The sequence below is a fragment of the Heptranchias perlo genome, unplaced genomic scaffold (genome assembly GCF_035084215.1).
Source record: "Heptranchias perlo isolate sHepPer1 unplaced genomic scaffold, sHepPer1.hap1 HAP1_SCAFFOLD_50, whole genome shotgun sequence".
In the NCBI taxonomy this organism is placed as follows: domain Eukaryota; kingdom Metazoa; phylum Chordata; class Chondrichthyes; order Hexanchiformes; family Hexanchidae; genus Heptranchias; species Heptranchias perlo.
In genome coordinates this window covers 3,543,249-3,571,017 of record NW_027139516.1, presented here as the reverse complement: position 1 = coordinate 3,571,017, position 27,769 = coordinate 3,543,249, and the positions used below count along the sequence as shown (strand labels likewise).

Here is a 27,769-nt window from a genome sequence, read left to right as displayed (position 1 = left end):
AAGTGGCTTTCCTGTCCAAATGACTATTAATTTTGTCCCAGATCATCATTCCTAAAACCTTCCCACCATCGTGGTGAAACTGACTGGCATCTCGTTGTTGGTTTTATCCTTACACCCTTTTTTGAACAAGGGTGTAACATCTGCAATTCTCCAGTTCTGTGGCAGCAAACCCTGTATCTAAGGAGGATTGAAAGATTATGGCCAGGACCTCTGCAATTTACACCCTTACTTCCCTCAGCAACCTAGCATGCATCCCATTCGGACCAGGTGACTTATCTACTTTAAGTACAGCCAGCCTTTCTACGATCTCCTCTTTATCAATTTTCACCCCATCCAGTATCTCAACTACCTCCCCATTTAATGTGATTTACTGTGATTAGGCAGCATTTTCTACCTCGGTAAAGACAGATGCAAAATACTCATTTAGAACCTCAGCCATGCCCTGTGCCTTCATGTGTAGATCTCCTTTTTGGTTCCTAATCGTTCATACCCCTCCTCTCACTACCAGTTTGCTATTTATATGCCTATAGACGACTTGTAATGACTTGATGAAGGGATCGAGTGTAATGTATCCAAGTTTGTTGAAGATACAAATCTAGGTGGGAAAGTAAGCTGTGAAGAGGACACAAAGAGTCTACAAAGGGATACAGACAGGTTAAGCATGTGGGCAAGAATGTGGCAGATGGAGTATAATGTGGGGAAATATAAGGTTATTCACTTTGGTAGGAAGAACAGAGAACTGAATATTTTTGAAATGGTGAGAAACTATGAAATGTTGATGTCCAGAGAAACTTGAGTGCCTGGACACCTGAATTCCAGGTTGTGCTAACCTAGTATAATTATCCAAAACCTGATGACGGAGAAAGTCTAAAAAAAACTAAGACAATAAACAACCCTTGGTGGTTTCTGAGAGTCAGCAAAGTGGGATGGTTTACGACCATGAGTTAAGATCAGTGGTGCTGACGTACAGAACAATGCAGCCGAATCGTATAAAGATCGGGCATGTTCCCTTCTCAAATGTTAGAGCTCTCAATAGGGGATAGTCAGAAGTCCATTTCCACAGGCAGTCCGCAAAGGTCAGGTCTGATCTACCTGGATTCGCAGACAGGTCAGTTTGTGTTGATTGCTTGTCATTAATGTAATCTGTAGACAGTTGTATTATGATAATAATACTGTTGAATGTAATGTTGAAGACACCTATAGTGCAACTCTGTTGTAATCAGTCTATTAAAATTGCTATTTTGTAACCACTCGGGCTAAAATCAAGCGGAAGTTATTGTTGATGGATTAACAACCCATAGTTGCGACAGTAACGGGAGAAATCCGCAAACAAACATTCACTTTAAATAGAAGCATCACACCCATAATTTATATTTTCACACGTTCATTTTTGCAGTTCTCACCAAAGTCCAAACATCGAAAGTCCACGTGTTTTTCAGAAGATTCCCATCCTGTTATGTATTTTGAGCAGTTTCCTACATGTATAAACATCACACCCATAGTTTATATTTTCACACGTTCTTTTTTGCAGTTCCAATCGAAGTCTAAACACGGAAAGTCTAAATGTTTTTCAGAAGATCCCCTCCTGTTATGTACCTTGAGCAGTTTCCCACATCCATTTCCTGTGATGTGATAATTCTGGGTGCAGGATGAATGGAATTGGATTTGCTGCAGTCCGCTGACAGCAGGCGATGGAAGCGAGCGCCTTGCTGCCGCTGACAGGTGACGGCGACTTCTGATGCTGCCTGACATCCGGTGGGAGTGGGCGGGGATTTGAAAGCCAACTCATTCCACCAATCTCGGATCTCTAAAGCGGTGCTTGACAAACATTGATTGAAACAAACACGCAATGCAGCAGCCAGGCCTCGTAGAGCAACGATAGCGCGTCTGACTCCAGATCAGAAGGTTGCGTGTTCAAATCACGTCGGGGTCACATTTTTTTCCCTGGTCGCCGGTTTGAACAATTCTGCAATTCAAGTTTTCTTTGCGTCTTCACAATTAACAGAACCCTGCTCGAAAGTCTGCCTCTGGCCGGGAGGGAAGCACCTGATGACCTCATTTATTTAATGCAAATAACAGAAGACAAACACACATCTTCGTTCAAAAACCACCCTGCAGGTGGACACATAGTGAGATAAACACAGGGCAGAGATGCAGACAGTATCCGGAAACATCGGGAAAGAGACAAGAGAAATAGATTGAGCGCTTTGTTAGCCAAAAATTGTCTGAACCTCCACGGTCAATGAAAGGGCTTTTGTTGGTCGGTTTCCCATTGCACCGGAGAATTCGGGAGAACTTGGGAGATGGTTGGTTCGTATTCCATTGTCCCCCACCATTGGAAAAGGTTTGCCCATCCCACCCGACTAACTCCTTTCAAAAGCCACTCTGTCCAAAGCCAATATATCCTTCCAGATTAAAAGAGAATAAAACTTGAAAAGAGCGTCACTGTGGATCAGTTTTCTCTCACTCAAAATTATCTGTTTAATGAAGAAAAAGATGCAGCTGACAAAGAAGACGGCAACAGCCACTGTCTCCCTTTATGGAAGGAGAAGAAAATCGGTCTGGATGTTTGTTGAGACCAAGTTCCAACATAATGTTTCTGCCCGGGATCGAACCGGGGACCTTTCGCGTGTAAAGCGAACGTGATAACCGCTACACTACGGAAACCGATGGCATAGTATGTAACACAATGGGTAGCTGAATGGTGTGCTCTCTCTGCTCGGACTTGGAATGTGTTCTTTCCATTGCAGCTGGAGACACAGACAGTGGCTGCTCCCCCTTATCTTTAAAAACTCTCAGGGTAGTGGGTTTGAGCCCCACGTTGGGCGAGTACCGTTTTAAACTTTTATGCTGCTTCCACCCGTCCCCCTCCGTCTCACCGCACACGATGGGGCCGCGCCCGGGCTGAATCTCTCCAATCAGGTTTCCGCCCCTGTCGCAGCATGAAATGGTCCTTATCAAAGTCACAATTGATACCCTATGTGACTCCAACCATGATAAACTATCCCTCCTCATCCTTCTCAAATACAATATCTCACCGTGCTGTTATGCTGTTAGTCTAGTTTCCTCTCTCTGCTCTTATTTGGAATGTGTTGCTTTTCCATCTGACAACACTTAGTATCATCGTATTATGTTAGTCCACAAGAGGAGATCATTCGGCCCATCGTGCCTGTGCCGGGTCAAACACACGTATTCGTTCAAAATAAGTTCAGAGACAGATTGAATGTTTTTTTTATCAGAAAATTGCCTGAACCCCCACAGTCCACAGCTTTCCTCCCCGCTATCAACCACACGGCCCACTTTTATGTCAACCGCAAATTTCTCAATCATGCCCCCTACGCTTCAGTCCAAATCGTTAATGTATACCACAAAAAGCAAAGGACCAAGTACCGAGCCCTGCGACACCCCACTGGAAACAGCCTTCCAGCCGCAAAAACACCCGTTGACCATTAACCTTTGCTTTCTACCACTCAGCTAATTTTGGATCCAATAAGCCACATTCCCTTGGATCCCATGGGCCTTTACTTTTTCGACCAATCTGCCATGTGGGAATTTTTCAAAAGCCTTGCTACAATCCATGTAGACGACATCAATTGCGCTACCCTCATCGATCCTCCTTGTCATCTCCTCGAAAAATTCAATCAGGTGAGTTGGACACGACCTCCCCTCAACAAATCCATGCTGACTGCCCTTGAATGGTCCGTGCCTTTCGAAGTGACAGTTGATCCTGTCCCTCATTTGAAATGGAGTCTTTCTCCTGCTTGCTGCAATAACAGATAAGGCGGTTATTAGTACTCAGGCCTGGCTAGCTCAGTTGGTAGAACATGAGACTATTAATCTCAGGATCGTGGGTGCGAGCCCCACAGTCGGCGAGGACCATTTTTAAGTTTCACGCTGCTATCACTGGCCAACCGTGCAGAAATAATGCAGAATAAAGTATGATATCGGTAATCAGAATGGCCGAGCGGTCGAAGGCGCTGCGTTCAGGTCGCAGTCTCTTCTGGAGGCGTGGGTTCGAGTCCCACTTCTGACATTGCTGATTTTTACCAAGACCTGGAAATATTTTATTTGTGGATTGGGCTGCAGCTGATTTTTCTGCGAAGTTGATTTGCTCCTCCCACAAAAGCAACTGGCTTTGTCGTGCAGATGTGACTTGAGAAGTTTTGAATGGTGAAATGTTTGACATATTAATGACCGGGACAAAGAAATAGAACAGCAGTGGGAAACATTTAAAACGATGATCGACAGAGTCCAGGAGAAATATATCCCACGACAAAGCAAGAAAAAACTAGCCAGAAATGATACAACAGGGATGAATAAAGAAATAAGGACAAAATTGAATCTAAAGAAAAAGGCACACACGAGACAATAAAGGAGAGAGGGGAATGTGAAAAGACTGGGAAAGAAGTCTAAAGAACTATTAGAAAGGCAAAAAGGAATATCAAAAAAGCGAAGTATTCTGGACACATCAACAGCCAAAGAAAATTTAGGATTGGAATAGGGCCACGAAGGGATGCACATGACAAACTCACAGGCAATGACAGCGAAATGGCAGAAATATTAAATAATCACTTTGCTTCAGTATTTACCAGGCAGACAAATATTGTGGGCATGACAGGAGAAGAAGAGATCAAAAAAAATATAAAGAGATTTAAGATCGAAAGGGGGTAGATAATTCATAAACTAATCAAAGCTAGAGAGGAAATTTCCTGTTAGGAGCCGAACCAGAGTTTCAAACCGCTCAGCCACGCTAATTTCCGTATTACTGTTCAGGAGCTCATTTCACAGGGACACGATTACTGCGCTCCATTTCGAGAGGCTCAGTGACAGGTGGAAATTGACCTATTAATAGAATCATAGAATAGGACAGCGCCATTCGGATGCCATTCGGCCCATCGTGCCTGTGCCTGCTCTCTGAAAGTGCAGTCCAGTTAGTCCCACTCGCCTGCTGTTTCCCCATAGCCCTGAAAATGATTCCATCCAAGCGTTTATCCAATTCCCTTTTGAAAACTGTGAGTTAAGAAAAACAATATTGAAAGGGGTGCTGGGGCCTCTGCAGCGTCGATGTCGAGTGTGTGATGATTGAAGTTATCAAGATGGTTGCTTTACACATGGTATGTTGTGCAATCATCCTGAAATATCTTCAATATCCAATACAAATTGAATTGCAAATCTGACGGACAAACACTGGAAAACAAGTCACGAGTGAACGCAAATCATCTGGGACCCGTTTTCAGCCTCACCGCACTTTAAATAAAGTGAAGTAACTTTGCATTGAAAAGATTTGGAACTTGCATCTGTACCTTTATCTGTTCCATTTCTTAAAGTTGCTGGTGTCTGATGATGTGCACGCCTCTGCTCCCTCCATTGAACAAGAAAGGAGGTGTTTGACGTTGACGGGACCTGTTGGTTCTGAGCTCATCCTTTACATTGAGTGGGTTCGCGTCCTTCAACTTTAGCCCAGCGGTGAACTTCGCAGCAAACAAGTTCGACACCGTCTCACCGCGGACGCTGACTGCCATGTTTATTGTAAACAATTTTACAACACCAAGTTATAGTCCAGCAATTTTATTTTAAATTCACAAGCTTTCGGAGGCTTCCTCCTTCCTCAGGTGAACGTTTGTTGGAAATGACAAACGTTTCCAACAAACTTTCACCTGAGGAAGGAAGAAGCCTCCGAAAGCTTGTGAATTTAAAATAAAATTGCTGGACTATAACTTGGTGTTGTAAAATTGTTTACAATTGTCAACCCCAGTCCATCACCGGCATCTCCACATCATGCCATGTTGATTGTTATTTCTTTCAGACCTAAATAAATAGTGACCGTGATTTTAAATAATTTGCACTCAGTGATTTTTAGGTAGTCTCCTTTCAGTGTTTCAAAGGCGACCCCTAATTTATGATAGTCCGGCCATTTCACCAGCCGTGTTGAAAACAAACATGTCTCTGCTTTTCGCGTCTTTTTTCCAAAGGCAAAAAATATATTTCCCGTGACCTCTGAAGGATGGACAAGTACAGTTCAGAAAGCAGAAGCAAGTTCACCGAGCTTAAATCGTCTGACCACGTTCAAGGCGATATATACAGATATATATATATATATATATATACAAGTAGTTGCTGTCTGTTTCTGTGGTTGTCTTTTTTCTGTGTGTGTCCATCTGCAGGTCGATTTTGAATCAATACCAGTATTCGTGTCAGTTTGTTGCATGAAATAAATGAGGCTATCAGGCGCTCCCCTCCCTGCCACTGGGTCGGTACTGAGTCAGGGTTTAGACTAAACTTCTGTTATGTTTTGTGTGAAAAAGCAATTGAAACCTTCATTCGGGAATTATCCAGTCTCATGTGAGCGGTGAAAGAAACAGTGACCCCGATGTGATGTGAACACGCAGCCTTTTGATCTGGAGTCAGACCTATGCGCCACGCACTCTGAAGACAGGATCCTGGATGTTATTATATTTTTTGAATGTTTCTCAAACACCGTTTCATATATTGGTTAAATGGATCGGGCTTATCAAATCTCCGCCAGATCCCACCGGGTGTGAGACAGTCTTGGAAGCAGCCTTCACCCCCAATATCACGCTGGCATTCATTGCCTGCTCCCAACGGACTGCATGAACAGGGCTGGGAGATGTGGACTTTGTTCACATTATTCAGCAGTGTGAATCGTTAAATATTTCATCATTTTTAATGGGGACAAGGTTTCAAAATGCTTCCGCCCGGTTTCGAACCGGGGACCTTTCGCTTGCTCGGCAAACGTGATAACCACTACACTACGGAAAACTGATGCTTCAAGTTCTGTGATATGGATATAACCCCTCAGCCAAACTAATTTCCGTATTACTGTCCAGGAGCTCATTTCACAGGGATACATTTACTGCGCTGTATTTCGGAAGGCTGCAGAGAAGGACAGGTAGCGATGGTCAGGCAGGGAATCCCAGAGCATCGCGCCGACACAAACATTTCACTGTTTTTTTCATGTACCTGTTATCCGACCGCAGTTTAAACTATTGCGAATGGCATGCGCAGATGATATTGTTCATTGAGTGTTTTCTTGCTCGAAACATCAGCCTTTACGGTTAACAGCCGAACGCGCTAACCGATTGCGGCACAGAGACCAACCGGTGTGGTTTCTTGCAAGATACACGAAAGCAGCGTGTCACCTGGCCAAAGTTTCATGTTGCAGCCACAGAAATGTAGTTGTCCATTATCAGTGTTACTTTTCCAGAAATAAAGGAAGGAACATTGTTTGTGGAAACATGGAAACGGTCTGATCTCGCTCACAGCATCGATATCACCGCCAACCAGCTCTCCTGCAACCGGCGCGCTAATCGCTGCTTTGTCTGTTACTTATTAGCACTGCGGGAGAGCCTTCGTCACACGGATTGCAGCGGTTCAACAAGGCGGCTCACCACCACCTTCTCAAGGGTAATTAGGGATGGGCAATAAATACCGGCCTCGAAAGCGACACCCACATCCCATTAACGAATAAAAAAAATATTAATTTCAGATTCTGCATCAGTTTGAGGTGCTGTATTGGATTAAGTTTTGTATTTGTTTGAGGTACTTTATTGCTTTGAGATACTGTATTAGATTGAGGTACTGTATTAGTTTGAGGTATTAATTTATGTTTCAGGTTCTGTATCGGTTTGAGGTACTGTATTAGTTTAAGGTGTTGTATTTGATTGAGGTACTGTATTAGTTTGAGGTACTTTATTCGTTTGAGATGATGTATGAGCTTGAGGTATTATATTAGTTTCAGATTCTCTATCCGTTTCAGGTATTGTATTTGCTTGAGGTACCGTATTAGTTTGAGGTACTGTTTTAATTTGAGAAGCTCTATCAGTTTGAGGTGTTATATTAGTTTGGGGTATCTGTATTATAAGGAAAGAGTTAGTCTTTATATTGAATTAATATTAACCTTTACCTTTTGCCTCTTAAGTAAGGAAGTATAAATCTCTGTTGGGAGAACGAAACTACAATCATCAGACAGATTTGCTTCATTTTATATGCATGCATATGTTTAATATAGAGACGAGTAGATTCTGAAGTCCAGAAACTCTTGGATCGGAGCTGATATCATATTACTCATAAGTTTAATTATCCTTTTGATATAAACAATTCTCTGACAATCATAACAAGGCCTTTAAATCATTCAGAGCTGGTGTGTATGTGTGTCAGACAGCATTGTGTGCTATTCGTCTTACCAGCTTCACAGGGAAGCAGGAGAGGTGTGACATCTGTATGAATGCTACGTATCATTCCAAGCTGACGAAGCGGGAAAGGGCTGTACTGGTGAGAGACAAACACCATTCTGCTCTCTGGTCAATGGGCAAGGCCATATGTTTTAACTAACAAGTTCCAAAGTTATAGTTATAATTAATGCCTAAAGCAGAACACCGGGCTGTGCGGAAGGAGCCTGCTTGCACCACAAGGCGACATCTAGTGGAGGAGTGCAGTTAGGTGATGAGGGAAGTGATACTCTGATGACATCGAAAATTCTGGAAACCCTCAGCAGGTCAGGCAGAATCTGTGGAGAGAAAAACAGAGTTAATGTTTCAGGTCAATGACCTTTCATCAGAACCACGTTGGGCAGTTGTGTTTGGTAATAGTATGAAACATTGGAATTGTTTCACTCATGTGGGTTGATTTGGATACTTTTCTGTCTTTGGAAGTTGAAGAGTAAAATAAGGGCTCGTCCGGGATTTGAACCCGGGACCTCTCACATATTTGGACAGACAACCCCGAAGCGAGAATCATACCCCTAGACCAACGAGCCCGTTGACAAAGCCCAACGCATTAAAGAGCCAGCCGTCGTAAAACCCTTTTTGTTGGCTATCCTTGATAAGCAATTATAAGGACAGGTTGCAAAGACCAGACTTGCATTCCCTTGAGTGCAGAATATTAAGGGGTGATCTAATTGAGGTGTTTGGATTATTAAAGGATTTGACAGGGCAGATAGAGACTATTTCCTCTGGTGGGGAGAGTCCAGAACAAGGGGGCATAACCTTAAAATGAGAGCTGGGCCGTTCAGGGTTGATGTCAGGAAGCACTTCTTCACACAAAGGGGAGTGGAATTCTGGAACTCTCTCCCTCAAAAAGCAGTTGAGGCTGGGGGTCAATTGAAAATTTAAAAACTGAGATTGATAGATTTTGGGGCTAATTCGGGAGTTTAATGACTTTGACATTTTTTCCCTGTGACTTGGACAGTTTCGATCGATGAAATATTCGTGAAAAGAGTCAGTGCAAAGAGAGTCAACAGTTCATGTTTTCCCGAGACACTTCCTTCAGAGCTAAGAACGAAAAGTTTCTCATTTCCATAGTGCAGCGGTTATCATGTTCACCAGTTACACGCAGAAAGTCCCCGATTTAACCTCGGAGGGAAGCATGTTGTTGGGACTTGCTCCCCATAAACCTCCAGGGTCGAGTTTGTTCATGCATGAAAGGGGCTACAAACCTTTTTAAATTTAACAACGGCTACACCAGATTCCTGGTATAATAAGCACTAAACACTTTTAAGCAGACTCCTAAAATACAGTATGTAAAACGGGAAGGGATAAAAGTTCATGACATACAAAACACAAAGATTTATTGACGTTTTAATTGTCACTTGGCAAACAAGTTAGCATTTACTTAAGTGTGCAACAGAACGTATTAATGGCGATTAAAAAAACATTAAATGTCTCACAGACTTGAATTATTTTTGTGCAATGAACTATTCCCAACCACAAGGGAACACTGCATCAAACATATATATTTAAGTATATAATAAGTATATATAATATATACATATAATCTACGCCATCAGTAGACCTCGTGGTGAAACGGTAGCGCGTCTGAATCTGGATTCTGAAGGCTGCGTATTTAAATCATGTCGAAATCACTACTTCTTATACCATTCATATCAGCCTGGATAATTTCGGAATCACTGCTTTTTAATAATAAACGAAACTTTGCTCACTAGTTCATTGTTCATTGCTCCCTGTCATTGATAATTGAAATGAAATATTAATCTAGCTAAGCCGGAGAACAAAATATTAAACAAGCGAAACAAATACTGAGCAAAATTATTTGCAATGTTTGGGGGGAAGTGCAGCTGAAAAGCAGAAGATCTGAATGGAATGATCAATGATTGAGCGGAATACATTGCTCGACTTGTTACTCGATTGTCTTCTTGCACAGCACCTCACAAACCCGTGACCTCAACCATCTAGAAGGACAAAGGCAGCAAGTACATGGGAATAACACCACCTGCACGTTCCCCTCCAAGTCACACACCATCCCGACTTGGAAATATATCGGCCGTTCCTTCATCGCCGTTGGATCCTGGAACTCCCTACCTAACAACACTGAGGGAGAACCTTCACCACACGGACTGCAGCGGTTCAAGAAGACGGCTCACCACCACCTTCTCAAGGGCAATTAGGTTTGGGCAATAAATTTTGGCCTTGCCAGCGACACCCACATCCCATGAACGAATAAAAAAAATCTCTGTGCTCCTCCAATTCTGGCCTCTTGCGCATCCCCGATTTAAATCGCTCCACCATTGGCGGCTGTGCCTTCAGCAACCTAAGATCTGGAATTCCCTCCTTAAACCTCTCCGCCTCTCTCTCCTTTAACACATACCTTAAAACCTACCTCTTCGACTAAGCTTTTGGTCACCTGTCCCAATATCTCCTAATGTGGCTTAGTGTCAAGTTTTGTTTAATAACGCTCCCGTGAAGCACCTTGTGACGTTTTACTACGTTAAAGGCGCCAGAAAAATGCAGGCTGTGTCCTCTGGTTATCGACCCTCCTGCCAATGGAAACAGCTTCTCCCCATCCATTCTATCAAAATCCCCTCATAATTTTGAATACCTCTATTAAATCTCCCCTGAACTTTTTTTGCTCGAAGGAGAACAATCCCAGATTGTCCAGTCTCTCCACATAACCCATCCCTGGACACGATGCAAGGTGGAGGGTTGCAACCAGGTTTTCAAATTATTGCCAGTCCGGAGCTGGAGAAATCGAAAGGAACCGAAATGACAAACAGCTTTGTGAATCTGTCGATACGCTTTGGGAAACGGAATTGGAGACGAATAAAAAACAGATCAGACAGGCGGCCAAGACGCAGCTGAGTCGGCATGTTCCCCTGGAACAGTTACTCTGATGTTGTGGGTGAAATTAAGAGGTCTGAGCCATTTCAAGCGCTCCCAGTTACTGCAGATCAGGGTTCAAAACCTGACATCAGCGTCAGGACGCTCAGAATACTTTTTCTTTGTTTGTTCATGGGATGTGGGCGTCGCTGGCGAGGCCAGCATTGATTGCCCATCGCGAATTTCCCTTGAGAAGGTGGTGGTGAGCCGTCTCCTTGAACCGCTGCAGTCAGTGTGACGAAGGATCTCCCACAGTGCGACTTCGCAACAGACAAAGCACCAGTGGGCGCGCCGGTTGCAGGAGAGCTGGTTGGCGGTGATATCGATGCTGCGAGCGAGACCAGACCGTTTCCATGTTTCCATAAACAATGTCCCATCATTTATTTCTGGAAAAGTAACACTGATCGTGGACAATTGCATTTCTGTGGCTGCACATGAAACTTTGGCTAGTTCACTCGCTGCTTTAGTGTATCTTGCAAAAAAAAAGCAACAGATGGTCTCTGTGGCGCAATCGGTGAGCGCGTTCGGCTGTTAACCGAAAGGTTGGTGGTTCGAGCCCACCCAGGGACGGAAATTGCACCTTTTTCTTCCCACTTTCGGATTCATTGCCGAATTCTGATCGCCCTGAAGCCGATGCCAGGTTTTAATTCCTGATCTGCAGTAACTGGGAGCACTTTAAATGGCTCCGATCTCTTAATCTCATTTCAAGTTTTCTAATGTGTGATTTGGCGACAAGAAAACACTCTGTGAACAATGTCATCTGAGCATGCCTGATTCGCCATAATTTACACTGCGGTCGGATATCAGGCACATGAAAAAAAACAGTGAAATGTTTGTGTGGGCGCGATGCTCTGGGATTCCCTGACTGACCATCTCCACCGATCCTTCTCTGCAGCCTTCCGAAATACAGCGCAGTAAATGTATCCCTGTGAAATGAGCTCCTGGACATCAGTACGGAAATTAGTTTGGCTGAGGGGTTATATCCCTAACAGGGAGCGGTTGATGTCAGGTTTCCGTAGTGTCGTAGTTATCACGTTTGCCTAACACGCGAAAAATCTCCGGTTCGAAACCGAGCGGAAACATTTTGAAACCTTGTCCCTATTAAAAATGATTAAATATTAAACGATTCACATTGCTGAATAATGTGAACAAAGTCCATATCTCCCAGCCCTGTTAATGCAGTCCGCTGAGAGCAGGCGATGAATGCCAGCGTGATATTGGGGGTGAAGGCTGCTTCCAATATTGTCTCACACCCCGTGGGATCTGGGGGAGATCTGATAAGCCCTATCTATTCAACCAATATATGAAATGGTGTTTGAGAAACATTCATATATATAATAACATCGAGGATCCTGTTTTCAGAGTGCGTGGCGCAAAGGTCTGCCTCCAGATGAAAAGTCTGCGTGTTCACATCACATCGGGGTCACTGTTTCTTTCACCGCTCACATGAGACGGGCTAATTCCCGAATGAAGGTTTTAATTGCTTTTTCACAAAAAAAAAACAGAAGTTTGGTGGAAACCCTGACTCAGTACCTACCCAGTGGCAGGGAGGGGAGCGCCCGATACTCTCATTTAATTCATGCAACAAACTGACACGAACACTGGTATTGATTCAAAATCGACCTGCAGATGGACACACACAGGAAAAAGATAACCATAGAAACAGACAGCAACTACTTGCATATATATATACATATGTAGCGCCTTTAACGTGATCAGACGATTTAAGCTCGGTGAACTTGCTTCTGCTTTCTGAAATATACTTGTCCATCCTTCAGAGCTTACGGGAAATATATTTTTTGCCTTTCGAAAAAAGACGCGAAAAGCAGAGACATGTTTTGTTTTCAACACGGCTGTTGAAATGGCCGGACTATCATAAATTAGGAGTCGCCTTTGAAACATTTAAAGGCGACGACCTAAAAATCACTGAGTGCAAATTTAAAATCACGGTTACCGTTTATTTAGGTCTGAAAAAAATAACAATAAATATGTCAGTCAGCGCCCGCGGTGAGACGGTGATGAACTTGTTTGCTGCGAAGTTCACCGCTGGGCTAAAGTTGACGCCGTTTGAAGCACGCGAACACACTCAATGTAAAGGATGAGCTCATAACCAACAGGTCCGGTCAACGTCAAACACCTCCTTTCTTGTTCAATAGAGGGAGCAGAGGCGTGTACATCATCAGTCGCCAGCAACTTTAAGAAATGGAACAGATAAAGGCTCAGAAGCAAGTTCTAAATCTTTTCAATGCAAAGTTATTTCACTTTATTTAAAGTGCCGTGAGGCTGAAAACGGGTCCCAGATGATTTGCGTTCACTCGTGACTTGTTTTCCAGTGTTTGTCCGTCAGGTTTGCAATTCAATTTGTATTGGATATTGAAGATATTTCAGGATGATTGCACAACATACCATGTGTAAAGCAACCATCTTGATAACTTCAATCATCACACACTCTACATCGACGCTGCAGAGGCCCCAGCACCCCTTTCAATATTGTTTTTCTTAACTCACAGTTTTTAAAAGGGAATTGGATAAACGCTTGAATGGAAACATTTTCAGGGCTTTGGGGAAACAGCAGGGGAGTGGGACTAACTGGACAGCTCTTTCAGAGAGCTGGCACTGGCACGATGGGCCGAATGGCATCCGAATGGCGCTGTCTTATTCTATGATTCTATTAATAGATCAATTTCCGCCTTTCACTGAGACTCCCTGAATGGAGCGCAGTAATCGTGTCCCTGTGAAATGAGCTCCTGAACAGTAATACGGAAATTAGCGTGGCTGAGCGGTTTGAAACTCTGGTTAGGCTACAAACAGGAAATTTCCTCTCTAAGTTTGATGAGATTATCAATTATCCCCTCCGCCCCCCTTTCGATCTTAAATGTCTTTATTTGTTTTGATCTATTTTTTCTCCTGTCATGCCCACAATACCAGTCTCCCCGGTAAATACTGAAGCAAAGTGATTATTTCATATTTCTGCCATTTCGCTGTCATTGCCTGTGAGTTTGTCGTGTGTATCCCTGAGTGACCCTATTTCTATCCTAAATTTTTTTTTGCTGTTGATGTGTCTCGAATACTTTGCTTTTTTGATATTCCTTTTTGCCTTTCTAATAGTTCTTTGGACTTCTTTCCCAGTCTTTTCACATTCCCCTCTCTCCTTTATTGTCTTGTGTGTGCCTTTTTCTTCAGTTTCAATTTTGCCCTTATTTCTTTATTCATCCCTGGTGTGTCATTTCTGGCTAGTTTGTTTTTGCTTTTTAGTGGGATATATTTCTCCTGGACTCTATTGATCATCGTTTTAAATGTTTCCCACTGCCGTTCTATTTCTTTGTCCAGGTCATTAATATGTCAAACATTTCACCGTTCGAAACTTCTCAAGTCACATGTCCAGAACAAAGCCAGTTGCTTTTGTTGGAGGAGCAAATCAACTTGACAGAAAAATCAGCTGCAGCCTAATCCACAAATAAAACATTTCCACGTAAAAGTTAAAAATATCTGAAGTGGGATTCGAACCCACGCCTCCAGAAAAGATTACGACCTCAAAACACCGCCTTGAATCGCTCGGTCATTCTGACTATCGATTTCTTGATTTATTCTGCATCATTTCTGCACTGTTGGCCAGTGAAAGCAGCATAAAAGTGTAAAATGATACTTGCCCAATGCATAGCTCGAACCCACAACCCCAAGATTAAAAGTCTACCGACTGAGCTAGCCAGGCCTTGAGTGCATCTATCCGCCTGATCTGTTGTTGCAGCAAGCAGGAGCAAGACTCCATTTCAAATTATTGGAATAAATTCTGAGGGACAGGATAAACTGTCACTTCGAAAGGCACGGACGAATCAAGGACAGTCAGCATGGATTTGTTCAGGGGAGGTCGTGTCTGACTCACCTATTTGAATTTTTCGAGGAGGTGACAAAGAGGATCGATGAGGGTAGCGCAATTGATGAAGTCTACGTGGATTTTGGCAAGGCTTTTGAAAAGTTCCCACATGGCAGATTGGTCAAAAAAGTAAAAGCCCATGGGTGCCAAGGGAATGCGGCTTGTTGGATACAAAATTGGCTCAGTGGCAGGAAGTTAATGGTCGACGGGTGTTTTTGCGGCTGGAAGGCTGTTTCCAGTGGGGTGCTGCAGGGCTCGGTACTTGGTCCTTTGATTTTTGTGATATCCATGAACGATTTGGACTTAAACGTCGGAGGCATGATAAAGGCATTTGCGGGTGACACAAAAATAGGCCGTGTGGTTGATAGCGAGGTGGAAAGCTGTAGACTGTGGGGGTTCAGGCAATTTTCTGATAACAAAGCACTCAATCTATCTCTGAACGAATTTTGAACGAATACGTGTGTTTGACCCGGCACAGGCACGATGGGCCGAATGATCTCCTCTTGTGGACTAACATAATACGATGATACCAAGTGTTGTCAGATGGAATAGCAACACATTCCAAATAAGAGCAGAGAGAGGAAACTAGTCGAACAGCATAACAGCACGGTGAGATATTTTATTTGAGAAGGATGAGGAGGGATAATTTTTCATGGTGGTGGTCACATAGGGTATCATTTGTGACTTTGATAAGGACCATTTCATGCTGCGACAGTCTCTGGTACTGTGTGTGAGTGTGGGATTAATTCTGTATCTGTCAGTCTCTGGTACTGTGTGTGAGTGTGGGATTCATTCTGTATCTGTCAGTCTCTGGTACTGCGTGTGAGTGTGGGATTCATTCTGTATCTGTCAGTCTCTGGTACTGTGTGTGAGTGTGGGATTCATTCTGTATCTGTCAGTCTCTGGTACTGTGTGTGAGTGTGAGATTCATTCTGTATCTGTCAGTCTCTGGTACTGTGTGTGAGTGTGGGATTCATTCTGTATCTGTCAGTCTCTGGTACTGTGTGTGAGTGTGGGATTCATTCTGTATCTGTCTGTCTCTGGTACTGTGTGTGAATGTGGTATTCATTCTGTATCTGTCAGTGTCTGGTACTGTGTGTGAGTGTGGGATTTATTCTGTATCTGTCAGTCTCTGGTACTGTGTGTGAGTGTGGGATTCATTCTGTATCTGTCAGTCTCTGGTACTGTGTGTGAGTGTGGGATTCATTCTGTACCTGTCAGTCTCTGGTACTGTGTGTGAGTGTGGGATTTATTCTGCATCTGTCAGTCTCTGGTACTGTGTGTGAATGTGGGATTCATTCTGTATCTGTCAGTCTCTGGTACTGTGTGTAAGTGTGGGATTCATTCTGTATCTGTCACTCTCTCATACTGTGTGTGAGTTTGGAATTGATTCTGTATCTTGTCAGCAGTGTGTGTGAGAGTTTGTGATTCATTCTTTATATAAAACTGTGTGTTAGTGTGGGAATCTTTCGGTATCTGTCAGTCTCTGGTACTCCATGTGAGTGTGGGATTCATTCTGTATATACAGTCTCCAGTACTGTATGTGGGAGTTGAATGCATCCTATATATGCAGTTACTCATACTGCATGTTAGTGTGGGATTCATACTGTACCTGTCAGTCTCTGGCACTGTGTGTGAGTCTGGGATTAACTGTGTGTCTGTCAGTCTCTTGTACTGTATGTGAGTTTGGGATTCCTTCTGCATCTGTGAGAGTTGGATTCATTCTGTGTCTGTGTGTCTCTGGTACTTTCTCTGAATGTGAGATTCATTCTGTATCTGTACGTAATTATTCTCTCAGATTACATTATGGCGTTCAATATTGTAGCTTTAATATCTCAATGTTTAAATCGTTTTACTCCTTGTTTAATTGGTAAATATGGACATACTTTAGGATTTGATGCTGGAGGTTTTAATCAGATTATTTGTGTGCTTTTTGGAGTACTATTAAATCTGTATCTCTGTGAGTACTATTGTGGATGATAATGTATCTCTCAAACTGATAAGGTGACATTTTTGAATTGGTATGTAATGTGTAGATCAGTCTGCAGAAATGGAATTGATACCGTATCTTTCAGTCTGATATTGTATGGAATTTTTGGACTGGTATGTAATGTGTATCTCTGTCTGCACTAATAGAATTGGTACACTATCTTTAAATCTCATTCTAGGAGTGCATTCTGAACAGGTATCTAATTTGTTTCTCAGGTTTACTATCTTTCAATATTTCTCACTGAAATACTCTACCTGAGTTTTGGACTTGTATGCAATTTGTATCATATGATACACTTTTCGAATGGATATTGCATGTATTAAAGTCATGTGTGTGAGAGTTCTGGGCTAGTATTCAATTTGAATCTCGGGGTACATTATTGGGATTCATTCTCTACCTTTGAATCGGGTACCATGTGTGATTTCTATCTGGTATTTAATTCGTAGCTAATTTTGCCCTATTGTGAGATTGACACAGTGCCTTTCACTCTGAGAGTGTGATTTTGGACTGGGATTTTTGTATCTACCTCTCAGCGGGACTGAGTTAGGGGGAAATGGAACAGTGTCAGCCTCACCTACTCTGCTTGACTGTTGCATTGAAAATGTGTCTCTGGAAATTGTGATCATTGTGGGACTGACTACTCCTGCTGTCTGAGACTGTGGAACTGATGACCTGTCTGTGTCTCTGTGCTCTGTGAGTGATAATATACCTACTGTGTGTGAGAAGGAGCTGGCTGTACTGTTCCTTCTGCCTCGGGTGGAGGAAGCATCACATTTATTCTGGATCGGTCAAGGGTTTGCATGTGGAAAGAAAATTATCTCTTGTTACTCAGAAACATGTGAGGTCGAAAATACAGAAGTGATCAGTTTAATATCTCTGTTAATGATCATTTTGAATATCCACAAATGAAATCCAGTGATACAAACAGTGTCAGTGTCTGACTCCACTGCAGTACTGCAGCACTCAGCTTCTGCATACCAGGGGTGTTGGGCCGTTTTACAACAATTTAATGACATCCAGACACGGCCCAACCCCTGCACTGATCCATGAATGGGACGACCCGATGTAGCAGGGACCTTTGTACAGGTCAGGTTTCTAATCCCCTCTCCCATGGGACTAACCGTTCAACCGAAACCAAACAGCCGCTGTTTAAAATGTGTCCTTCACACTTCTCACCTGATGCCTGCAATAGATGTTCTTTGTATAACTCCCCACATCCTTACTGTCCGGCTCTGTTTCCACTCTTCACTGTCCAATAACAATAAACAGGGTGAGGCTGGAACTAAACCAGGACCATTCACGACTGGTTTGGGGAGAGAAAGCAGCAATGATTTTAATAGCAGGTTCTTCCCATTCTCTCTCCCTTCCCCTGGACACACCCTGTACAAACACAGCCCGAGAATGACCTCTCCCTCCCCCCCTCTCACTCCATGTTACGTGACCAGTTCCTGATGCACTCCGCCTCTTACAAACAGCCCCCCGGACTCCCCCTGAACTTCCCCGGGACTCAATGCCGATGTCTGAGCCCATCTGCGGACACGGTCCCGAAGCGATGATCTGCTGTAACGAGGCTGCTCTTTGCTCCCTTCCCCCGGGGGCCGTGATCTCTCCATTCCCGGCTGTTTTAAACCATCTTCTTCCGCTCACTGAGGGAATGGCGCCCACAATTCCCAATCCAAAAATCGATGGAAACTTTCCCCAATTGGAATTTTTCCGAGTCTGAGCAAAGGAAGTGGGACTGGGGGAAAGGTCAGAGGGAATGGGGTCCACAGGCAGTGCAGGAACAGGCAGCAGAATGGGAAACAGATGGGATTCCACCAGTGCCTAACGCTGGAATCCAGACTGACTTCACAATCTCCAACTATTAAACTAGATGTTTCCATCCCTGCTGTTTCTCTAGGGGTCTTTTGATGGTAAAGAGCCTTTCAGAGATAAAGTGAGCGGCTGTGAAATCAGCCAATGGATTCTCTTCATTAATGGCCCCTATAATGTGTGACTGAGAGAGGATTTCTCAAACCAATCCTGGAGAAACATGGGAGGAAAGTGGGAGTCGGTGTATTTGCTGGGACCGTGTAGGGTTAATATCAGGCAGCAACAGTCGCAGATTAATTTAACCGGAGTGAAACTGTAGGTCACTGAGAGTAATATCGAACAGCCCTGAGCTGTAAAACTGCAGATAGTACAACAGGCATTAGAGAGTTAAATGTGACCCATTGTTTCTGTCCCTCTCTGTACTGTCCCTGAGTGTGGGATTAATAGTGTTTCTGATCCTTGTACAATATCAGTGAGAGATGTGATTGCATCTTCTGTCTCTCCAACGCGATCTTTCTGGATAAAATCGCACTTTCCCGGTCAGTCTGGAACTAATACTGTTAACGTCTGTCTATCACTGTGTCTCACCGCTCTCTCTGTCTCTCTCACCGTGTCTGCCTCCCTCTCTCTCTCTGGTGCTGTATATGAAGATGGATACTGTTATTGAGCGTGATTTGGACACAGATCGGAAGTGTGAGACTGATACTGTCTATCTCTCTCTCTATTGCTGGACATGAAAGTGGGATACTGTCTGATATAAAATAGAGAGAATGAGATGTCCGGGCCGGGCCTCACTGTAACTGGGGATGTTTCGGCTCCAGTCCCAGTTCATGGTCATAATCCTTTCACAGATTCAGGTCGAGAGTCTCTGTGAGACGGTAACACTGGCGGAGAAACTCCACGTCATAACTCAAACCCCAACAGATGAGATTCTCCAAATAAGCTGCAATAAGGTGTTTGTGAAACGCTGAACCCGTCTGGGAGGGGATGTGTGGGGAGATAGAACAGGGAAACAGACTGAAATGGAGGAGCCGAGTTGACTTGTTATTGAATGGACTGTATTTAGGCAGGAATATTAACGATTTCTCATTGTAACGGGGCTTATTTGAAAGCTTCTGGTTTTTGGGAATCCTTGAATATGAAGCCCGGGTCTGTCATGGTTTGTGCGGAGCGCTGAGGTTCGGTTCTATTATCGATAAACGGTTTGAAACTGTCGAATGGAGAGAACTGGAGGTGGAGCTGGAAGATCAGAGGCCACTCTCCGCTCTGTCACTCTGACTGTCTCCTCCCCTCCCGATTTCTCTGTTTAATCCCCCATATGGAACCAAAGCGGGTCGTTGGACTCTAAACACGGTTTACTCGTTAACAGGACGAAAGGCGAGTCATGTTCCTGATCTCCTGGGCACCAGGCAATTCACTATTATTTGTTTCTGTACAGAGTTACATTTCAGTGATTCCCCAGTGAGTTTGATGCGTTATGTAAATAATCCAACAAAATAGAACAGAAACGGAGCGAAGCGCTGAATTCCACAGATGTAGAAAGGTTAGTCGAGCAGTTCTGGTGATTCTTTACGAGCCCAGCATGGCAAGTAGTTTAAATAAATATAAGAAACCTGGTGATGTGTGGGCTGGGATCTATAAGTCACCGTTTAAAGTACCGGACTGTGGTCACTGCCCCGACTCCAGTCCCATTAATTCCTCATCTCGTCCACAACGAAACAAAAGCAGCTCAAAGCCACACTGGTAGCATGATATTAGCGTTTCCCTTCAGACAGTCACCAGTCCTTTCACAGGTGCAGAGGGTGGCTCTGAAAAGAGCCTTTACATCGAGTTACATTGAACCTACAGCACAGAAACAGGCCATTCTGCCCAACTAATCTATGCCAGCGTTTATGCTGCTGATGAGCCTCCTCCTTCCTTACTTCATCTAACCCTATCTGCATATCCTTCTATTCCTTTCTCCCTCATGTGCTGATCTATCTTCCCCTAAAATGTCCCTCTGTTATTTGCCTCAGATACAACCTCGTAGTTGCAAGTTCCACATTCTAACCACTCTCTGGGTAAAGCAATTTCTCCTGAATTCCCTATTTGATTTATTAGTGAATATTTTATATTTATTACCTGAAGTTTTGGACTCCCCACAAGTGTAAACATTTTCTCTACATCTATCCGAACAAATCCTATCATTATCTTAAAAACCTCGATCAGATCAACCCTCAGCCTTCTCTTTTCTTGTGAAACGAGACCCAGTCTGTTCAGCCTTTCCTGATAAGAATATCCTCTCATTTCTGGTATCATCCTTGTGAATCTTGTTTGCACCTTCTCCAATGCCCCGATGTCTATAATATGGAGACGAGTCCTGTTCGCAGTATTCCAAGTCTGGTCTAAACAAGGTTATATACAAGTTTAACATGACTTCTTTGCTTTTCAACTCTATCCCTCTAGAAATGAATCCTAGTGTTTGATTTGTCTTTTTATGACCTGATTAACCTGGGTCGTTACTTTTAGTAATTTGTGTATCTGTACCACTAGATCCCTTTGCTCCTCTATCCCGTTTAGACTCTTATTATCCAAGCAGTGTGTGACCTCCTGATTCTTCATTCTGCAAGTTTATTAATGCCCTCTTGCATTTTGATGCATTCTTCGTTTGTATTAACTAAATCCCCCAATTTGGTGTCGTCCACAAATTTTGGAATTGTACTTCCGATTCCCGAATCCAAATCGTTAATGTAAATTGTGAAGAACAGTGGTCCCAGCAACTGGAACTCCACTTCCCACCTTTTCCCAGTCTGAGTAGCGACCCTTAACCTCTATTCTCGGCTTTCAGTTTTGAAGCCAACTTACTATCCATTCTGCCACCTGACCTGACTCCACGTGCTCCGAACTTAGCCATGAGTCTACAATGTGGTACATTATAGAAGGCCTTCGGAAAACCCAAATATATCACATCTACTGCATTAAACTTGTCTAAACTTTCTGTTCCTTCTTCAAAGATTTCAATAAGGTTGGTCCTGTCCTTTGGGTTATCAGATTAAGCCTTGGCCGGTTTACTTGCTCTTGGAGCTCACAATGCTGGTTTTCTTCGGCATCAGCACGGCCTGGATATCAGACAACACCCTGAGCGATGGTCACCCGTCCCAGCAGCTTGTTGAGCTCCTCGTCGTTGCGGATGGCCAGCTGCAGGTGTCTGGGGATGATGCGGGTCTTCTTGTTTGTCCAGGGCCGCGTTGCCGGTCACCTCGAGGATTTCAGCCGTCAGATACTCGATGCACAGCAGCCAGATAGACGGGGGCTCCGGCACCCACACGTTCAGCATGGTTCCCCTTTCGCAGGAGCCTGTGAACACGGCTCATGGGCAACTGCAGTCCGCCCCGGGATGAGCGAGACTTGGCCTTGGACCGAGCTTTACCGCCGGTTTTTCCTCTTCCAGACATTTCCACAATCTCACAAACACTTTCACAAAGAATGAAGAAATCCTCCCGCACTCGCCCTTCTTATACCTTCTGGAGGAGTACAGTGGGGGCACTTGTGATGGGTCTCTCTCAGAGTGTTTACACTGCCCGCTCACCCTCACTGATATTCTATCTTTGAACTGCTGTAATATTGTCCTTTAGTAATATTGCTGCTCCTCCTCCTTTCCCTATTTCCCTGTCCTTTTTAAAGTTCTTATGTACTTGAATATTAAGCTGCCATTCCTGCCCAGTTGGTATTCAGGTCTCTGTAATGATTTAATGGAATTATTTAACTTTACTCAATGGCTGATGTGAGCTGTGGTAAAATGTATTTCCAGCTGGTCAAGTATTGCAGGTATCGACTGTCTCTTCAGTCCGATATCAGGTGAAGAATTACTGGCTGGTGTGGAATTTCCATTGATTGGGGGTTGGTGAAATCCACTGGGCGGAAACAGGAACTGCAACAGAGCGAGAAAGGATCCGTCAGAAACCAGTGAAAATGAAGAACAAAATCCAACAGCCTGCAGTGTCTGTTCAGGATCTGATGTTTGGGAACTATTTTAATGTTGATTATTTTCAGCGATGGTGGTATAGTGGTGAGCATAGCTGCCTTCCAAGCAGTTGACCCGGGTTCGATTCCCAGCCATCGCAATTAAGTGTTCTTATTAGTTTATTTCCATCAGAAACTCTTAAGTTTACAATCGAATTTGATGCAGTTCAGTTGGAAATTGTTTCCAAGACAGAATCGAGTGTAATTGCAGTAAAATGTTATCAACCTTCATTTATTTTCCCTATCGAAGGAAAAGAGGAAAAACATGCTGGAAATACTGATTTGCCAAGGGTCGAATGAGAGTGAGGAAGGGAAATGATATGTTAGCCTTTTTTGGAAGGGTGTTGGAATATCAGAGTGAGGAGGTCTTGCTGCAATTGTAGTATGAGGAAATATTGTGCAAAATTGGACAATATTGGTTGGAGTTTAGAAGAATGAGAGTTGATCGCATTGAAATGTATAAAATTCTTAGACGGCTTGACAGGGTAGATGCTGAGAGTCTGATTCCCCTGGCGGGAGAGTCAAGAACGAGAGCTCATACTCTCAAGATGAGGGGTCGGCCATTTAGGACCAACATGAGGAAACATTTCTTCACTCGAAGGATTGTGAATCTTTGGAATTCTCTACAACCCAGAGGGCTGTGGATGCTCAGTCGTTGAGTTATATTCAAAGCTGAGATCGATAGATTTTAAGAGAGCAACATGCATGATAAAAGTGAGAGCACCATGCATTATAAAAGTGAGAGCACCATGCATTGTTATCAGTGAGAGCACCATGCATTTAAAAAAGTGAGAGCACCATGCATGACAAACAGTGAGAGCAGCATTGATTATGAACAGTGAGACCAATATGCATTTTAAACAGTTAGAGCACCGTGCATTATAAACAGTGAGAGCACCGTACATTATAAACAGTGAGAGCAACATGCATTATAAACAGTGAGAGCACCATGCATTATAATCAGTGAGAGCAGCATTGATTATGAACAGTGAGACCAATATGCATTTTAAACAGTTAGAGCACCGTGCATTATAAACAGTGAGAGCACCGTACATTATAAACAGTGAGAGCAACATGCATTATAAACAGTGAGAGCACCATGCATTATAATCAGTGAGAGCAGCATTGATTATGAACAGTGAGACCAATATGCATTATAAACAGTGAGAGCACCATGCATTATAAACAGTAAGAGCACCGTGCATTATAAACAGTGAGAGCACCATGCACTATAAACAGTGAGAGAACCATGCATTGCAAACAGTGAGAGCAGCATTGATTATGAACAGTGAGACCACGATGCATTTAAAACAGTGAGAGCACCGTGCATTATAAACAGAGAGAGCACCATGCATTATAAGCAGAGAGAGCACCATGCATTGTAAACAGTGAGAGCACCATGCATTATAAACAGTGAGAGCACCATGCATTTTAAACAGTGAGAGCACCATGCATTTTAAACAGTGAGAGCACCACGCATGATAAACAGTGAGAGCACCGTGCACGATAAACAGTGAGAGCACCGTGCACGATAAACAGTGAGAGCACCATGCATTATATACAGTGAGTGCACCATGCATTACAAGCAGTGAGAGCACTCTGCACATTAAACAGTGAGAGCACCATGCATTATAAACTGTCAGAACACCATGCATTATAAACAGTCGGAGCACAATGCATTATCAACAGTGAGGGCACCATGCATTATAAACAGTGAGAGCACCGTGCATTATAAGCAGTGAGAGCACAAAGCATTATAAACAGTGAGAGCACAATGCATTGAATGCAGTGAGAGCAACATGCATGATAAACAGTGAGAGCAACGTGCATTATAAACAGTGAGAGCACCATGCATTATAAACAATGAGAGCAACGTGCATTATAAACAGTGAGAGCACCATGCACATTAAACAGTGAGAGCACCATGCATTATAAACTGTCAGAACACCATGCATTATAAACAGTAGGAGCACAATGCATTATAAACAGTGAGAGCACCATGCATTATAAACAGTGAGAGCACTGTGCATTATAAGCAGTGAGAGCACAAAGCATTATAAACAGTGAGAGCACAATGCATTGAATGCAGTGAGAGCAACATGCATGATAAACAGTGAGAGCAACGTGTATTATAAACAATGAGAGCAACGTGCATTATAAACAGTGAGAGCACCATGCATTATAAACAGTGAGAGCACCATGCATTATAAACAGTGAGAGCAACATACATTATAAACAGTGAGAGCACCATGCATTATAACCAGTGAGAGCACCATGCATTATAATCAGTGACAGCAGCATTGATTATGAACAGTGAGACCAATATGCATTATAAACAGTGAGAGCACCATGCATTATAAACAGTAAGAGCACCATGCATTATAAACAGTGAGAGAACCATGCATTATACACAGAGAGATACCAAGCATTATATACAGTGAGAGCACGATGCATTATAAACAGTGAAAGCACCATGCATGATAAACAGTGAGCGCACCATGCATTATAAACAGTGAGAGCACGATGCATTATATACAGTGAGTGCACCGTGCATTACAAGCAGTGAGAGCACTATGCACATTAAACAGTGAGAGCACCATGCATTATAAACTGTCAGAACACCATGCATTATAAACAGTAGGAGCACAATGCATTATAAACAGTGAGAGCACCATGCATTATAAACAGTGAGAGCACTGTGCATTATAAGCAGTGAGAGCAACATGCATGATAAACAGTGAGAGCACAATGCATTGAATGCAGTGAGAGCAACATGCATGATAAACAGTGAGAGCAACGTGTATTATAAACAGTGAGAGCACCATGCATTATAAACAGTGAGAGCAACGTGCATTATAAACAGTGAGAGCACCATGCATTATAAACAGTGAGAGCACCATGCATTATATACAGTGAGTGCACCATGCCTTATAAGCAGTGAGAGCACTATGCACATTAAACAGTGAGAGCACCATGCATTATAAACAGTGAGATACCAAGCATTATAGACAGTGAGAGCACGATGCATTTTAAACAGTGAGAGGACCATGCATTTCAACCAGTGAGAGCACCATGCATTATAAACAGTGAGAGCGCCATGCATTATAAACAGTGAGAGCGCCATGCATTATAAACAGTGAGAGCGCCATGCATTATAAACAGTGAGAGCGCCATGCATTATAAGCAGTGAGAGCACCATGCATTTTAAACAGTGAGAGGACCATGCATTATCAACAGTGAGAGACCAATGCATTTTAAACAGTGAGAGCACCATGCATTACAAACAGTGAGAGGAGCATTGATTATGAACAGTGAGACCAATATGCATTATAAACAGTGAGAGCACCTTGCATTAGAAACAGTGGGAGCACCATGCTTTATAAAGAGTGAGAGCAACATGCATTATAAACATTGAGAGCACCATGCATTGTAAGCAGTGAGAACACCATGCATTTAAAACAGTGTGAGCACCATGCATTATAAAGAGTGAGAGCCCCATGCATTTTAAACAGTGAGAGCACCGTGCATTTTAAACAGTGAGAGCACCGTGCATTATAAACAGTGAGAGCACCGTGCATTTTAAACAGTGAGAGCACCTTGTATTTTAAACTGTGAGTGCACCTTGTATATTAAACTGTGAGTGCACCTTGTATTTTGAACTGTGAGAGCACCGTGCATTTAAAACAGTGCACCTTGTATTTTAAACTGTGAGAGCACCATGCATTATAAATTGTGAAAGCACCATGCATTAAAAACAGTGAGAGCACCATGCATTGTAAACAGTGAGATACCAAGCATTATATACAGTGAGAGCACCATGCATTTTAAACAATGAGAGCACACTGCATGACAAACTGTGGGAGCACCATGCTTTATAAGCAGTGAGAGCACCATGCATTATAAACCGTGAGAGCACCATGCATTTAAAACAGTGAGAGCACCATGCATTTTAAACAGTGAGAGCACCATGCATTATGGGCAGAGAGAGCACCATGCATTATGGGCAGAGAGAGCACCATGCATTTTAAACAGTGAGAGCACCGTGCATTATAAACAGTGAGAGCACCGTGCATTTAAAACAGTGAGAGCACCGTGCATTTTAAACAGTGAGAGCACCTTGTATTTTAAACAGTGAGAGCAACGTGCATGTTTATCAGTAAGTGCACCGTGCATTTTAAACAGTGAGAGCACCGTGCATTTCAAACAGTGAGAGCACCATGCATTATGAACAGTGAGAGCACCGTGCATTTAAAACAGTGAGAGCACCGAGCATTTTAAACAGCAATTGCACCTTGTATTTTGAACAGTGAGAGCACCGTGCATTTTAAACAGTGAGAGCACCGTGCATTTTAAACAGTGAGAGCACCGTGCATTTTAAACAGTGAGAGCACCTTGTATTTTAAACCGTGAGTGCACATTGTATTTTAAACTGTGAGTGCACCTTATATTTTAAACTGTGAGTGCGCCTTGTATTTTAAACTGTGAGTGCACCTTGTATTTTAAACTGTCAGAGCACCGTGCATTTTAAACTGTCAGAGCACCGTGCATTATAAACAGTGAGAGCGCCGTGCATTATAAACAGTGAGAGCGCCGTGCATTTTAAACAATGAGAGCACCTTGTATTTTAAACAGCAATTGCACGTTGTATTTTGATCAGTGAGAGCACCTTGTATTTTAAACTGAGAGCACCGTGCATTATAAACAGTGAGAGCAACGTGCATTTTTTTCAGTAAGTGCACCGTGCATTTTAAACAGTGAGAGCACCGTTCATTATAAACATTGAGTGCACCGTGCATTTTAAACAGTGAGAGCACCGTGCATTTTAAACAGTGAGAGCACCTTGTATTTTAAACAGTGAGAGCACCTTGTATTTTAAACAGTGAGAGCACCTTGTATTTTAAACTGTGAGTGCACCGTGCATTTTAAACAGTGAGAGCACCTTGTATTTTAAACTGTGAG

At 43.2% G+C, this 27,769-nt stretch overlaps 7 non-coding genes across 7 annotated transcripts; 4 read left to right on the top strand and 3 right to left on the bottom strand.

Annotated features, from left to right (window-relative positions):
- The first annotated feature begins 1,861 nt into the window (after positions 1–1,861).
- On the top strand, positions 1,862–1,933 carry trnaw-cca (transfer RNA tryptophan (anticodon CCA)). The gene has a single exon. It is a non-coding gene; the product is annotated as a tRNA-Trp (tRNA).
- A 661-nt stretch (positions 1,934–2,594) lies between these two features.
- On the bottom strand, positions 2,595–2,667 carry trnav-uac (transfer RNA valine (anticodon UAC)). Its single transcript has one exon. It is a non-coding gene; the product is annotated as a tRNA-Val (tRNA).
- A 1,283-nt stretch (positions 2,668–3,950) lies between these two features.
- Positions 3,951–4,033, top strand: trnal-cag (transfer RNA leucine (anticodon CAG)). The gene has a single exon. It is a non-coding gene; the product is annotated as a tRNA-Leu (tRNA).
- Positions 4,034–6,707: 2,674 nt separating this feature from the next.
- trnaa-agc (transfer RNA alanine (anticodon AGC)) lies at positions 6,708–6,781 on the bottom strand. The gene has a single exon. It is a non-coding gene; the product is annotated as a tRNA-Ala (tRNA).
- A 1,907-nt stretch (positions 6,782–8,688) lies between these two features.
- trnap-cgg (transfer RNA proline (anticodon CGG)) lies at positions 8,689–8,776 on the bottom strand. The gene is given in 2 exon segments: positions 8,689–8,724; positions 8,741–8,776. It is a non-coding gene; the product is annotated as a tRNA-Pro (tRNA).
- Positions 8,777–11,628: 2,852 nt separating this feature from the next.
- On the top strand, positions 11,629–11,702 carry trnan-guu (transfer RNA asparagine (anticodon GUU)). The gene has a single exon. It is a non-coding gene; the product is annotated as a tRNA-Asn (tRNA).
- Positions 11,703–22,839: 11,137 nt separating this feature from the next.
- trnag-ucc (transfer RNA glycine (anticodon UCC)) lies at positions 22,840–22,911 on the top strand. The gene has a single exon. It is a non-coding gene; the product is annotated as a tRNA-Gly (tRNA).
- The last annotated feature ends 4,858 nt before the right edge of the window (positions 22,912–27,769 follow it).